General features: G+C 30.6%; 1 protein-coding gene across 1 annotated transcript in view; it reads left to right on the top strand.

Moving 5' to 3' along the window:
* The first annotated feature begins 1,110 nt into the window (after positions 1–1,110).
* LOC149901861 (G protein-coupled receptor dmsr-1-like) overlaps positions 1,111–15,711 on the top strand; it is a 30,730-nt gene continuing 16,129 nt past the window's right edge. Inside the window, exon 1 of the mRNA XM_090110876.1 lies at positions 1,111–1,261. The gene's annotated coding sequence lies outside the window, so the exon portion shown is untranslated. The remainder of the gene's footprint in view (positions 1,262–15,711) is intronic.

Genomic DNA, 15,711 nt, shown 5'->3' with positions numbered 1-15,711 from the left:
TGACAACTGACACTCGGGGCCTGCCGCGGTAAAGCTTAGCATGCCTTCAAGCCACACCTCCGTGTCCGTCGGAGTGCGTGAGCGTGAGGTTTTTTCGTTACGGAATTTCTCGATTCGGTCTCCGCGCTCAAGGCCCGCGATAGAAACTATGCAATAGCTTAAAAAATAACTTATGTAGTAATTATATACTTAGGTACTGATATGAATTACTATTAGTTACTATAGAAAATAATATAGATATTATTTTACCTTATTCCATTATTTGTACGTGTTCACGATCGATAGTTTCAGTTTCTAATGTTCCAACTCTGTAGAAGGCTTTATTGAAGGCAGGTAATAAACAATGTGTAATGAAGGAAACATTACAACAGTGAAATTATGTAAATGTGTAATCACATACATTACCCCGTAGAGTTCGATCGATTTATACAAGTGCATATTAGTAGCATTTTAATATACGCCAGGTTTTCAGACTTTGTTAATTTTTATTTATTTTCTCAATTAATATTCAATTGAGGCAAGGATCAAAATGATAAAATTTAATTGCAGATATTATTTCATTTTTCCACTGAACATATAGATACATATTATATTTTAAGTATATCTATAATAAATAATAATCTAATTCTTATTATATATCTACCAAATAAAAGATGTCATTTAGTTTTAATAGTAATCATAATTTATTTTAAATGCTCACACGTGTGCTTTTGTAGGGTATATAAACAGGAATGCCATTAATATGTTAATTATAAGGGTAACAGGTGTGCTCTATATCATAATTAATGATAATGTATCAAGTTTACGAATTGTGATTTACTTTGTTTTGTAATCTCACTAATGAATTACTATTACTTGTTTAAATGCTTATAAACAAAACACTGTTTAAATGCTTGCACTCCGTCAACGTATGTACATACATATAACACTAGTATAGTAATTATCCGTGGAACATATCAACAAAATCTGTCTCATACTTTTATCGCAGAGACTTTTCCTTCAGACTTGATGATTTATGAATATGAAACAGTAGACAGTTGAAGAAGCGATAAAGATATAGCGTGTTTCTAGTCCGAAAGCAACAGGCCTCTAGCCTACCGTTCAGTTTACATACAGCGGTCGACTCGGCTGCCCCACTCATAGAGCGCGAAATAAAATGAAAATTTATTTCCACTTACTACGAATCCTTCATCAAATAGAAATAACGCCCCCAAGTTTACTTTGATAAAACTGTGCTCGTATTGTGCCGAGGCAAACATCCGTAAGTAATATTCTTTTTATCTTCTTGCCATTATCGAGTTGTATAAACAGTGAAAATTTTGGCGGTTTATATTTATATTGGTTAGGTAAACATACACTTATAACACTGTGTTTGATAAAATATTTAAAGAATAATTTTTTTTATACATTTGTGAAACGCGGTTGTGGTGTATAAGTGCGATGGTATTTCTGAATTACAAAAAAAATATTTATTAAATATAAATCAGTAAAATAGGTCAGTTCTTTGACAATAATGTTTACCGTACAAAAGTCAATAAATGGTTTAATGATTGGCACATTCTGCTATTTTAAGACTAACAGTGAAATTGGAATTTCTTCCACAAACATCAAATTTTAATGGACAACTTTAACGTCAAGGTGTCATGAAAACCGGTCAAGAATTTTCAGTTCTCTTTTGATTTTATAAGTATACGCAGAAGTAATAACAGAATACTGAATATTAAAGATAAAATTTAGTAACATTTAATTATATAGTTGACCTATATAGAATTGGTGCAAATAAAAAACCTATTAGGTAAGTTACACAGGCGTTGGGAAACTTCGGTTAAATAAGGGTGCCCGGAGACTTGATTATAGACTGTTTGTAAATAACATAAAACTGCCTCTACAATCAAGGTAAATGCATAAGCTATGCATTTTATAACTTTACAAATAAAAATGTCCAAAAAATAAAGTCCCGATTCTTTGAAATTGATATAACAATAATCTCATTAATTTTAGTGATAACTAATACTAGGTAGGTATATGCTGTATGAATATTGACGATGGTAAGGCGACTGGCGACTTTTCCTTCTTAAAGAATAAATGATTATATATAATTCCTACAACTACTCTATAAAAATTAAATGATACTGTGTGTACTGAGTGCACATTGCTTTATGATATAAAAGATTAAATGCAAAGTAAACATAATAAAAGGCATAAATCTTTATAAAGCTTTACAGAAGGTTGTTCGTCTTATTGTGATAAAAATGTTAACAGAAACAGACGAAGAAATGCTTACGATCAGGTTTTTTGTACTTATCATTAGCGCGTTTTACTGACGCGAAATCGATAATAGAATTTGAATTTAGTTTTGCTTTTATTCTTATATTTTTCGTTTGCACTATAATATAAAAGATTTCCATATAATTTCCGTTCAGTAAATAAAATTTATCTTAAAGTAGTAAATGAATTTTATTTTTATTTATCAAAATAATTTTCAATCGAATCGCATTGTTTTAATTTCGGCACATGAAAAATTATTAGAGATCACTTCTTACGAACCGTCACGAATATTACAATGTTAGGTACTCTAATAAACCTTGCAGCACGAAAAATGCAGATCCTCGATCTACACACATTTAACTTTATATTTTATAATTTCCAGAACTGCTTATACGTATATAATAATACACAATTGTTTAAAGTTGAATCATTGTTAAAAAAAACATAATATTAATGAATAAATGAAAGAAAACGATGTATTTATTGTATACGATTGGAAATAGGAAAAACAGTAAACAATAATAGGTACTTATTTAAAGTTAAAACCATAGAATAAATATAACCCAGTGAACTACATAAGCCAACAAAATTCCCACCTTTCCGACCGTTAAAACAAACACTGAAACACGACCACTGCATATACATGATGTATCATTTATCTTTACACAATGGATCAATCAAACGTTGAGTAGCTTCGACGTTGTGGTTCTTTTATAAGTTGTTATTTAAACAGGCGCTCTTATGTAAGCCATGTCTTCATTTCTTTCTTGACTACGATTTAAAAAATATTGTTCGTGTACATTTGGATTCGGATTCAGCATTGTTCAGCACATTTTTTGTTGGTATCTGGCATGTAGACTTTTTTAAGTTTCGGATATTTCGAATAAAATAGGAGTTCCAAATAAGCAAAACTTTAAATTTGAAAATTGATTAAGCCCTCTTCGAACATTATCTCTATAGATTCGCAACTTTCGCATTATCACCGAAACTATAACAATTTTAAAATAAGATAATTTTAATTTACTCCAGTTTATTAAATCTTTGTAACAGCAGAAATAGTTTAAGAAGAATCTTATAGATTCAGTCTCCTAAGAATGCTGCAGAATTCATATTGATAGACTGATAATAGATATTGGATACCTATAATGTTCTATAAATTCCAAGGGAGTAATTTGTTGAACTTCTGTAACGAGCTTCTTAGAGATTAAATTAATATGGGTATCATTTAAGCTATCACCAATTTAATTAGTTTTGTGTTTCTTAAATAATAGGGTTTGTCCTCAAAATAGTAGATCTGTCACCAAAATGTAGTCGCCAAACAATGCAAAATCAGTTCCACAATAAATCACCTAAAATCCTGAGATATAAGGTCTAGTACCAAATAAATGTTTTTGTATGTATTATAATAGGTGTGTCCTAATAAGTATTTAAGCAAACTAATTTAAATAGATCACCAATAAATCATATTATGTGACTAGAAAATTGCATTAAGTTCAAATAAAAAATTAGGGTTGTCATCATCGTTTCAACCAAAACATTCTGCTACTTAACTAGACTCCCAAGGTTCTAAATTTCCACTGGTAGTATAAATTATGTTTAAATAAATTTTTTAGCAGAGCAGTAAATAAAACAATTAAAGTCAAAATAATCAATATTTATTGTTTAAAATAATTACCACTGAACAATCAGCGCTGGTTTAAAATAGCTGGCTTATGACTGGCAGAATAGTAGATAAAACACTTAATTAAAGTTAAAATAATCAATATTTATTCTTAAAAATAATAACCACTGAATAATCAGCTTGTCGCGCCAATTTGTCTCCGCCCCTTTGATCATTTTTTCATTCAAATTATAAATTGATGTATTAAATTGGTAACGAATACTATTAATTTATCATCTGAACGAAATAGAATGTTACTACTGTATTGGTGACAAAATATCAAATAAAAAGGAGTCGCAGTCAGGGATCGATAATCGATTTATTTGGTGACAGATCTACCATTCTGAGCACAGAGCTATTATTTAAGTAACAAAACTGTTATTATAAGAACGAAGTTTATATTCATGTAATGCAATATAATTTTATTGGTTATCGATCTCTTATTTTACATATATATATATATATATATATATATATATATACATTAATTTGATAATTCATACCTGGGAACAATTTTTGTTTATCTGAGAACGAAAATATTTCGTGGTGATAGATCTATTTATTAGGTTATACAACTTGATGACAAATATAAATTTTGGTGATAGAAAATATAGTTCCCAATTAATATTAAGGTTTTCATTCGCACCTCGCAATAATTTTAATACAGAATTGTTTGTGGTTTGGCATTTGAATATGGTATGGTATGGCATTGGAATAGAATTGCTAGATTTTTTTATTAGAAGGTTTAGGTTTTGTGTTTTTCTTATCTATTGTTCTTTAAAAATAATAGTTTTGAGCAGAAATAATTGCTAATACCCATACAACGAATACAATGTTTTTGTTTTTATTCTTTGTTTGGAATTCGGTCTGCTATGTAAGGAATTGAGATTAGATTTTTAAACGACATGGATACTCAATTAAATGGTCTATTCAACACGAATCGAATTGTTTGTTAGAAAAACCACTTCAATAGGGTAAAAAGGACAAGAGGGTATAAAGCACATATACTTCATAGGAATACATTAGTAAATACCTACTTAGACTTGGCTTACTTTTTACCTTTATGAACAATATATCAGAATGTTATAATAATTATAAAATAAGATTATTGGATTTACAAATATTTAAACATGCAATAAATATTTAAAAATATCTGCTAAATATCCGTATTAATATTTGCTTATAAGGATATATAAGTCCACATAAATTCAATTCAAATCTTTATATTGAGAAAGCCTGAAAGGCTCTCACTAAAATCTGGTCGCTTTTTATTATCACTCTGAAATATTTAATTAGATGACAGCGACAGTCAATAAAGCTTAAGGATTTTCAATAAAATTCCAGTAAATGAAAGTTAGGGAGATGTTCCGCTTTTGCTTTTTAGCGTGAAATTACGATTAATGTATATTTCTTTAGCAATTTCTTTTTATTCAGTCGAAGATTTGAAAAAGAAAATCAAAAAGAAAATTCATTGTGATATAAATGATTGTACTTCTTTCTTTTTAGCCTCAAGTGCAGCAATAAAATAAATTTTAGCACATTATTGCCACCTTGGTACAAAATCTATAGATTAATTGATAAACATTTTGCTAAAAGATTAAATATTTCCCATAAGAAATATAACAGAATTTTACTGATGGATTGAGCTACTCATAAGAATTCACATAGTCGCGTAATATGTAGATTGTAGATAGGTGGGTATTGAGCGTTAGATTCTACATACTTAGTATGAAAACAGCATTCAAATTGCTTCTGCTGCACATAGGTACCATATTTTGAACGATTCTTGAACTAGATAGCAACTTTCCATGTAATATTGCGATAGTGTAGATGTTAAGTATCTGCTATATTAAATAGCTGTTTTTAAGTTTTATGCAAAAACTTATCTGATGTGATGTTTTTTATGAAGAAAGCATATTAAATGAATGATGCTTCACAATTTATGGGTAATAATGTTATGTAATACGTATGATAATAACTCCTTATTACTTCCCATGGGCGTATTTAAAAAGTACTTACAAAGTTACAATGTGTTGTAAAGGTGAACAACTACAAATAGTGTTTAATATAATACGATAGTACATTTCCTTAAAATTAAGTTAAGAGAGTAGTGTTATTAAAATATATAGAAAAGGAATATCTACGTTTATTTAAACACATACCTGCTCATGAACCCCTATTAATATTATAATCCTCATAAACTGAATTCACCCTTTGAAAGGTTAACCTTGTGTATCATTACAACGAAAACTGGTCATGTAAATATCTGATTTCTAACAACTTTCGGGTCTATTTTTGTTTCATGATGATATATATTATCCAGGTACAATTGTATGGTGGACTGTGCGTAGATAAACTGATAAGAGTCTAAAATAAACTTCGTTGTATAGTAACCTTATTTATTGGACCCTATGTAAAGATAAGCATTTATATAGACGACGATGAGTTTCAAAATAGTGTATTGTAATTAATTATCAATACGAGGACAATTAATTATTACGTTCAAAACAGTTAATAGTTGTTAATGGCAACTAATTTTGTAGATCAAAGTATTAAGTTTTAACATGATTTTAACAAGCAATTACAGCCTGTTATTTAATAGCCTATAATTTTTGAAGCGATTGTGTATATTTCTCGAAACGTAGCATTTTGTAGTGTAACACTAGAATATTTGCAGTTAATTTGTGTAAATTAGCTATAAATAAGTTATCTGCAATAATTGCTGAAAGCTCAGTGTTGATATAGAGTAGAAATTACCCGACCGCGAATGGCAGGCTAATTTCGTTTCCGAGATTCGAGCGTATTTAAAACGTACGTATATTTTCAGTATTTTTATAGATATCTACAGATTACATAATGCCTAATGGTATATTTTTTCGAAGCTCATTGTGGTCAAGATATCACATTAGAGCTCATCATATATACCTGTTTGCCTTTCTTTCTTTTTCAAAAACACATAATATATTCAATGTTCAAAAAGATTTGATTTGAGATTGAATCACATTAAGTTACATTAATTACCGTTTACCGCCTATCTTGATTCCATATTTGAAAGCTTCTAACAAACATCCATTTTACCGCGTTCATTTGTCAAATTGAAAAGAATAATGTGTATTACATAACTCTGTCAAAATAGGCATTATTTATTTCTCGTTTACAATTATTTACAGTCAACTTTGTGACGTGTGAGTACTAGAGTTGCCATTGTTTGCTCGTTATACGAAACGTGTGCAATATACTTTTGTACCTGACACGCTATTTATTTACAAAATCATTGCTTATGCGACTTGATATTTCTATTTTTAAATCATATTTACGTTGGATTATGTTAAATAGCAGATATCAAATTATTCTATTCAAATAGATTGTAACATCAATCCTGTATCTCATAGGTATGTGCAATGATGCAGATCCCACAAATAAGTTGTCATATTAATATGTATTTTAAAATGTTGTTTTAGTAGCAAGGAGTTATGGTTTATGGAAGTTATTGGTAAAAAAAATATAACACAATACTATTTTCCAATTAATGACATTTATTGTTCCATATACAATGTACATGCTCAAAATAAGAAATACCGTGCAAACATATTTAAAACTTTCATCAAAAGTTCATTTATATAAATAAAATACATTTTACTAAATTCGCTACGCATTTAAGTGGCAATAAATGTCATCAGGGTTGCTTAAATAGGATTCGTAATTGTATTTGTTACATTTGCAATAGATTGACCGATATATCCTATCCCATGGGTTTTTGTTTAGTGTAACACTCTTGGAGTGAGATAATCAATAAAGGTAATCAAGTTAATTCAACTTATAAACTGGGCATAAATATTACGTAGACTATTATTAGTAGGGGAGACCGAGGGGTTTTGAAACAAAGGTGAGTTGAAACAGTCCCGATTTCTCGGAACCTAAAACTGTTAGCGACCTGGCAACGTCTTTTTTAACCAACTCCCTCCACCAGCTATCGCGTCAGTTCACGCCGGTGGCGTCATTTGTGCAGTTGTGTAGTTCTGAATGACATGTGCCGAAAATCGCAAAAAGTAAGTATTTCATGATTTTTTACGATGCTCGTACTTTAATATTGGTTTTGTTTTTTGGGTTGAGTTATATATGTTTTAAAAACTTATTATCTATAGATTCTTGAAATATACTTGGTAAATTTGATTTCTGTGTATTTACTGCTTGATCGTGATTTGAATAAAAATTGGGAGGTTTTTTCTCACCGAGGTGATTTGAAACAGACTGTTTCAACTCTCCTTGTTTTCAATTTAATATCTGATTATAACAAAAAAGTACGAAGATTATAGGATTTTATTGTTGATTTAATGTGTTTATTTGTTTAAGCATGCCTACTGGAGGAACTAAAGCAAAAAAAAGATCAAAACCAGGCTGTAAAACTAAAAAGGTTAAGGTTGTCAAGAAACGAAGATAGTGATGAAGAAGAAGAGGAACCCTGCTGCATTTGCTGTATGGAATCATATTCAAATAATAGATCCAAATAAAAGTGGGCTCAATGTCTGAAATGCCAATTGTGGGTTCATAAAGCTTGTGCTGGTGGAGAACTTTGTCTTTGACATTTTTTAGATTATTGTTCCTTAAATAGTTTATAGGGACCAAGTCCGGAACCGCCAGAGAACGAAAGTTACCGACATAGCTCAACGGATTAGCGAGCTGAAGTGGCAGTGGGCCGGTCATATGTGCCGCAGAACGGACAACTGCTGGGGCACACATGTACTAGAGTGGAGACCGCGGCTCGGCAAACGAAGCGTAGGACGCCCTGCTACAAGGTGGAGTGACGACATCCGCAGGGTTGCTGGGCATAACTGGCGTCAACGAGCGAATGACCGGGCTCAATGGCGTGCCATGACTGAGGCCTATGTCCAGCAGTGGACAAACATGGGCTGTTAATGATGATGAAATAGTTTATAGTAGGTACTGATTGTAATGCTTTAAAAACGACTGATTATTAACTATTTTATGTCAAAGATTTAGTTTTATAAAAATGTACAACATTTTGTTGATTCGACTGATTATAATTGATGTTACGCATGTTATTTTTTTTAATTTAGGTGTTTATTATTTGTATTAAACCTACTTGACTGATATGTCATTAAAATATTACTTATAAAGGTCGTTGATTACTTGAAAATATAAGTTTTAATTAAAACCTTTGAATTAAATCATCATTTTTATTTTGCAGCTCCTATTACTCCCCAGAATCATAATGTTTCAACTCTCCTCGACCTCTGTTTCATCTTACCTCGGTATGAGGGGAATTGAAACAAGGTGACTTGTTACGATTAAGTCAATTTTTCACCACCATGTATAACGCTAACCGTTTATTTATGCTAACCCTTCGCAAGTGTATAGAATACCCTATCGATTGATACCAATACCATAAGATTTCTGATAATAGCATGAGTTATATCAAACAAAACGTGAAAATTGTTTCAACTCCCCTCGGTCTCCCCTACTGTGATCAAACAATTGCCGATTCTGAACCAAGTGGCTCAAAGATACGACTTCTATTTTTGTATTAATTTATCATAAATAATTAGCTATTCGATTACAAAGGAAACATAAATAGCATTAAACTGAATAATTTATTTGAGATAGTTCTATATCTCCATGTTGCAACAATGTAAGGAATGACGTGTTTCATCAGTGTTTTTAATTGAGTCATTGTCTTTTAGTTTCGTGGAGAGTTCAATGCCTATAAAGTATACGTACTTACGTAAATCATGGCGGTAAACTGTGCCAAATTCATCCAAAACTTGAGAGATAAAATCCATCGTGCTAAAGTGATTTACATTTAACGTCGAGTTTTTATAGTTTTCTTTTGGTTCAGAATAAGTTTATGGATAGCTTATAGCTTTTTATTCAACCGACTAGCACGATTTTAACCGGATATCTCTAGATGTATAAACCATCTTCTGACATAATATTTACATTAGTAACAATTTCCACCAGTATTTGTAGCGTGATATACAATTTCCTTAAAAACAACTTTTAGTAAGAAGTTAATAAATCACTGAAGACTTTGATTAAGCTACATAAAACGATGATATTATATTACCATAGCGTGATGACCTACTTCATATTTTTTGCCATCGACAAAAAATAGCCTGGTGCAATTTTGTAAATTCAGCGGTTCATTTTTAAATGTAATTTTAGACTTCTAAAGAAACAAGCGAAATTGCGTATAGCGGACACAATTTTATAATTTATATGTAAATAATAAAGAGCTCATTCTCTTTACATTCGTAAGATATAAATTTGAAGGAAATTGTGAGTGGGTGAGAGTTCTACTTAAACACGTATTTCTATAACACGTAGCCTTTCTGAAAAGAAGCACTTTAGAATCGTCACATAATATCAACATTTTATATTAAGATACATTGTAATGTAATGTGCTAGATGAAGACGACTCTACCTTACAATGTTCTTTAAATTATTAAGTATGTCATATTTGAATCATACTAATATGAACAGAATAATATGAAAATATGTTTAATAACCTTTTTCTTACATATTATTATTCAATGAAAAAAAAATGGTTTGAGTGGTGTGGGACAAGAGAAAACCATCCTGAAATGATATTTTATGTAAATACTAAATATGAATGCACCTATTTGATATTATCCGATGCTAGGACCAGCTTTACTCGTTCTCAGACTAATGGTATGCTAAAACCTTCATATCCCTGTATTATACGATAAGATTATGTAACGACAATCTTAGGATGATGTATAGCACTTGAATCACAAAAATATTGATCTTAAGAATGATCTTATCATACAAATACGTATTGTTGTATTTACTTTGCCACTGACCGTGTTAATCAGAAAGGTCGTCTGATTTTACATAAATTGTTATGTGATACCGCGCCAGCGCACATGTTAGCATATCTAATCCAGTCAGTAATTTATTTTAATTGCATACATAAATAATTCATGGCAATTAATATTAAAAATACGCAGTTCATATTTTTTATGTTGTTAGTACTCGGACTCGTCTTTATTTGCCAAAAGATTTGTGTTCGAAAAGTAAATATAGGTACTTATAATCACGTGTTATCGCATGCATTCAATATATAAAATAATATTTAAATTTAAATTATTATAATGATAATAGTTTCGAACTGGTTCTTTCATGACAAAAAAGTCGTTTTTATTCTGATAAGATCTGCAAGTTTTTTACAATGCGTTTATGAGTACCTAATTTCTATGATAAAGGCTGTTATAATAAATGTAAATACACTATACTATTGCAAAAGTTAAATGAGTCTACTTTTTTTACGTAAAATAAAGGTAATGATTGAATGGATGCTTACAGTATTAAATTGCGTCAATATTTTAAAATCACGTTCTTATAGCTTTAAAATTTCAATTCGTATTTAATATGAATAAAAGCTAGTCTCAACTCGTAGGATGAATCTGGGAATTGTGTGCAGCTTTTTATAATTTTCTACTAAATAAAAATGTTTACATTTTAATAACTTCTTACCTACGATATACATAAAATATGTATCTTATTCGAAGGATAACTTATATATTCATTAAATAATGTTAGCTCTCTTCGTTTAATGAAATCTCTCAATTTATATAATCTCTCAATATTATTGACAAGAACGTTATTTGTAAGAACTTTTTTAGTCACAATACAACAAAGCAGCGTTGCTAGGCAACGTATTGTATTGTAACCAAACTGTAACTCATACATTATGAGAGGAGTGCGAGCTGAGTGTGAGTAACATTGAATAGGGGTTGGCAGTAAGACAATTCCAAGAATATTGTTGCGAAAATTTAATATTTATTTTCTGTTCGTTTATAAATTAATTTTCTTTCATACATATTGACTACAAAGCAAACTTGGTACAGTCGTTTGGATTTTATGAACGCACATACCGGTGATTGATTTTTATTTATACAAATTTAACAGTATCTTACTACAACTTGTCTATTAATCAAAGAAAGAGGAAATTTAATAGTCCGAGGTTAAATATTTATCTAAATATAAATAATCATTAATAGAACGGAATTATTGTGTCTACATGAACGCCTGTCAATCATCGTCATACATTAATTAACCATAAACATATTGATGTTAAACATTTACAAACATTTATGTTTATCTTTTAGTTTAAGTATATCCCAAACTATTACCAGTTCATCCGTTTAAATTTTTTGAAGCATTTCTTTTTTAGAACGACAAATTTATTGAGACCGATTTTGCAGAAGTATATTTTTTAAGGAAACAAATATTGGTTCGAATATGCAATAGTACGGCGTTTTTTAAAAAATAAAGAGAGAACATCGTTGGGTTGAATTTGAATTCCCGAGTTCCGTGAAACCACACATAGTGACACTGGACCAAATCTTTCGCGAACTAACGTACCATTTCATATTTATTCACCTCTCTGTATGACTTTTTTAATCATTGAAATTTTTGTATCTTGAAAAAAACTTATATTGGGCACATAGCAATAAAACGGAAATTCATTATGAGGTTGACTATTGGCAGTAGGTAGAGTGAGATAGTATTAAATAAAATAAAAAAAAAATATTACATTAGAATTCCGTCGCTGAAATTATATGTGATGTTTATTTATAATACAGGTCTAACCACCAATATGTATAAAAAAATCTAAGATCCTTCCCTTGAATTGGAGCGGTTCCTTTACAATATTTATTTGAGTCTAAATAAAACAAAGAGCTAAAAATGATAAAGAAGCTTATGGCCATACAATTGAATATACTTTTCTATTATATACGCCCACGTTCGATTCCAAAAGTAATATATAGGGAAACAAAACTTTTAAATGGTTAGATAGTAGCTGTATCAAAAGGCAATTCCCAGAAGTGAAATACGTTCTATAAATATTAACGAAGCAATGTGTACAAATTGGACTACCGTTTGTAATGTAAATCGATCCATGATAATATTTGAACCCTTCATAATATTATGAGTATGACATACTTATTCTGAAATTATTTGTAGGTAATTGGAATAACAAGTTATGGATCTTATGTGAAGTCCCATGTTCCCTAGTGGGGTAAGGGGCAGATGCATTATACATCTATTTCACTAATCGATTTTATTTAAGGACAAGTAGGTGATCAGCCTTCTGTGTCCTGACTCCTGCCAGACCGAGACATTTTTTTTTCTTCGTTTCCACCGGGAATCGAACCCAGGCCCCCTTGGTTCTACGCACACGCGTCAACCACTGCACCAAGGAGGCGTTCGATGGATGATATGGGGTTAGAATGCTAGATAATATCTAAATTACGATGTTATGTTATCTTATCGATCTCTCTAAACTGCATTAATTGCAGTGTTGTTATTTTTTATATCTAGTCGATATTTTTATGCTTATTTTACTAAAGTATAAATGAATAGTAAGAATCATTGTTACAAATAACTTGTTTGGATGACAGTTTTTTTTAATTTCATTAGAATTATTGTAAAATCGATTAATTGTAAGATCGCGTAAGTTCGCTTGACTTGAAAATGATAGAGGAGATGTGTAGATAGTAGATACTAGGAATGGGTCGTCGACGCATTTTTCATCAACGAGACTAGACCGTTAAATGTCGTTCATCAACTAGTCGATCAACTAGTTAAAATCTTCGACTAGTCGATGTGTAAACTGAAACGAATTGACACGGTCGACCGACGCGCGACGGTATTGGTAATCGAACGTTCGTTACCTTGAACTTGTATACGTAGTATATTATTATTAGTCTGTGCTTGAACTGAGGTCTACACTCTACATGTAAAATTCCACATTCTTACCATGAAGTTATTACGAATTATAGATTTTCAAAGAATTCAATGTCAGGGTTGTCTCTAGTAAAGAAAAAGTCAGAGCTGTTTTTTATTAACAATTATATATTTATCACCTATCTATTACCGAGTTTTTGTTTATGTTTTAACTTGTCGTTTTAAGTCGTTAGTTATAGTCGATATTTTAACATTATTCAATATATTATTATAGGTAGGTAATCCTTATGATATGTATTAAATTAACTGAATAAAAAAATATCTTAGATTTTTAAGACAATTCAATAATATCAAATTAATACAAATTAATCTCCTTTTTTTTCAATATTTCGAGCATTGATCATAGTAATCTCATTAAAAGTCAAACGGAATTAACGGTAAAAATATTGAACTATCAACTCGCGACGCGTCGCGTCGCAAGTTGGTAGTTGATACAAACGTGTCGACTGACGAGCCGTCTACGGTGGACTATTATACGGCCACGTCGAAGAGTTAACCGTCGCGGACGCGTTGACGATCGTTTCGACTCTTTTGTTTAGTCGTTGAATTCAACTAGTCCGTTGATGAACGATGGACTAGTCGAATCGTTGAGTGTACATAGACGGTTAATTTAACTAGTCCGTTGATTCAACGCCCATGCCTAGTAGATACTATTTAACAATTTAATAAAATCGTACCTACTCGTAGGAGCTGCCATTATAATATTCTGTAGGCGTCCATAATTCTTTTTAAAATTTGGCTGATAATCATAAAATATTAATCCTCTTACCAGAATAATTAATTCTGACTATTTTTGAGAGTTTAGGGATGGTCCAGGGAAAATAAAAATCTTGGAAGTTCGGTTAAAATATGTTTAAAGAGTGCTTAATCAAGCGTAATTAATTAAATCAGAATCTCAAGATTGTTCCCAAATATACCGAAAATCGTTCAATTTTTTTCTAAACTTAAATTCTAAGTAAAATTAAACGTCAATCATTTTGTTTACGTCACTAATTCACAGAGTAATAATAATTGACGATCAGCTTGTCAAAACACCGGCGCCGTTCAGTCGCACCACAGCTGTTTCAAAGCAATTTTGTCTTAACTTCATTTACATACGTAGAATATAATTTGTTTTCACTGACCTCGGATATGACAAGGTTGAAGCGGATGACGGAGATAAAAACTTTAACGACGAGTTAATAATTTACACCGGTGGTTTATGCTTTGTGATTTTCAACCTGTGAGCTACCCCTTCTCTCTACTCTATGCCGGCATTTTGTGCCCAGATTTAGAAACCTAATTATTTTTGATGGAGAAATAGAAAATTACTTTTTAAATCGAAATTTGCGAAATCAACTATGCTACTAAAAATCAGAAAGAATAGGTAGATAGACAAACAAAACTTTTATCACATATTGTGTCGTTATATAGATATATAAACTTTTATGGGAATAAAATATAAAGATTTGTTTGTTTGTTGTTACAGATGTTTCAATTTGATTGAACTGTATTCACAAATGATAACACCGATGTATTTATGTTTATCTCAGCAACTCATTCCTGATACTCTACATATTTTTATTTATACATTTATAAAATTTCATAAGAGATAGGCTTTTCATTAATATATCACAAAAAATGAATACTGTATGAAAAAGTGTAAAAAAATTAGTGATAAGTCGGGGTTAAAATCTATTCTCATATAAAATCAAACACAACTAACTACAAAAATAATAAACAATACGATAAGAGTACGGGGTTCTGTTAAATTTCGATTTAACATTACTAACAATACTCTCTGTACTAAGTAGCAGAAATAAAGGTTAACAGCTATTTTTATTTTATTCGGAACGAACTAAGTCCGACTTTATGGCATACTACACCGATAAGGTTTTAATTTTAGCTCTTATTAGTTTAATTTAACGTTCTGTAGGAATTTAAACGACTCGATTTTACAAATGAAGTTTTAGTTTTCCATTGCGAATTCAAATCGGATACTTGTAACTCAA

The sequence above is a fragment of the Colias eurytheme genome, chromosome 16, assembly GCF_061535395.1.
Source record: "Colias eurytheme isolate Ceu_HAF_F1 chromosome 16, ilColEury1 Martin Lab GWU primary, whole genome shotgun sequence".
Taxonomy (NCBI): Eukaryota; Metazoa; Arthropoda; class Insecta; order Lepidoptera; family Pieridae; genus Colias; species Colias eurytheme.
The sequence above is the reverse complement of the archived record's forward strand: the minus strand, read 5'-3'. Positions and strand labels throughout refer to the sequence as shown.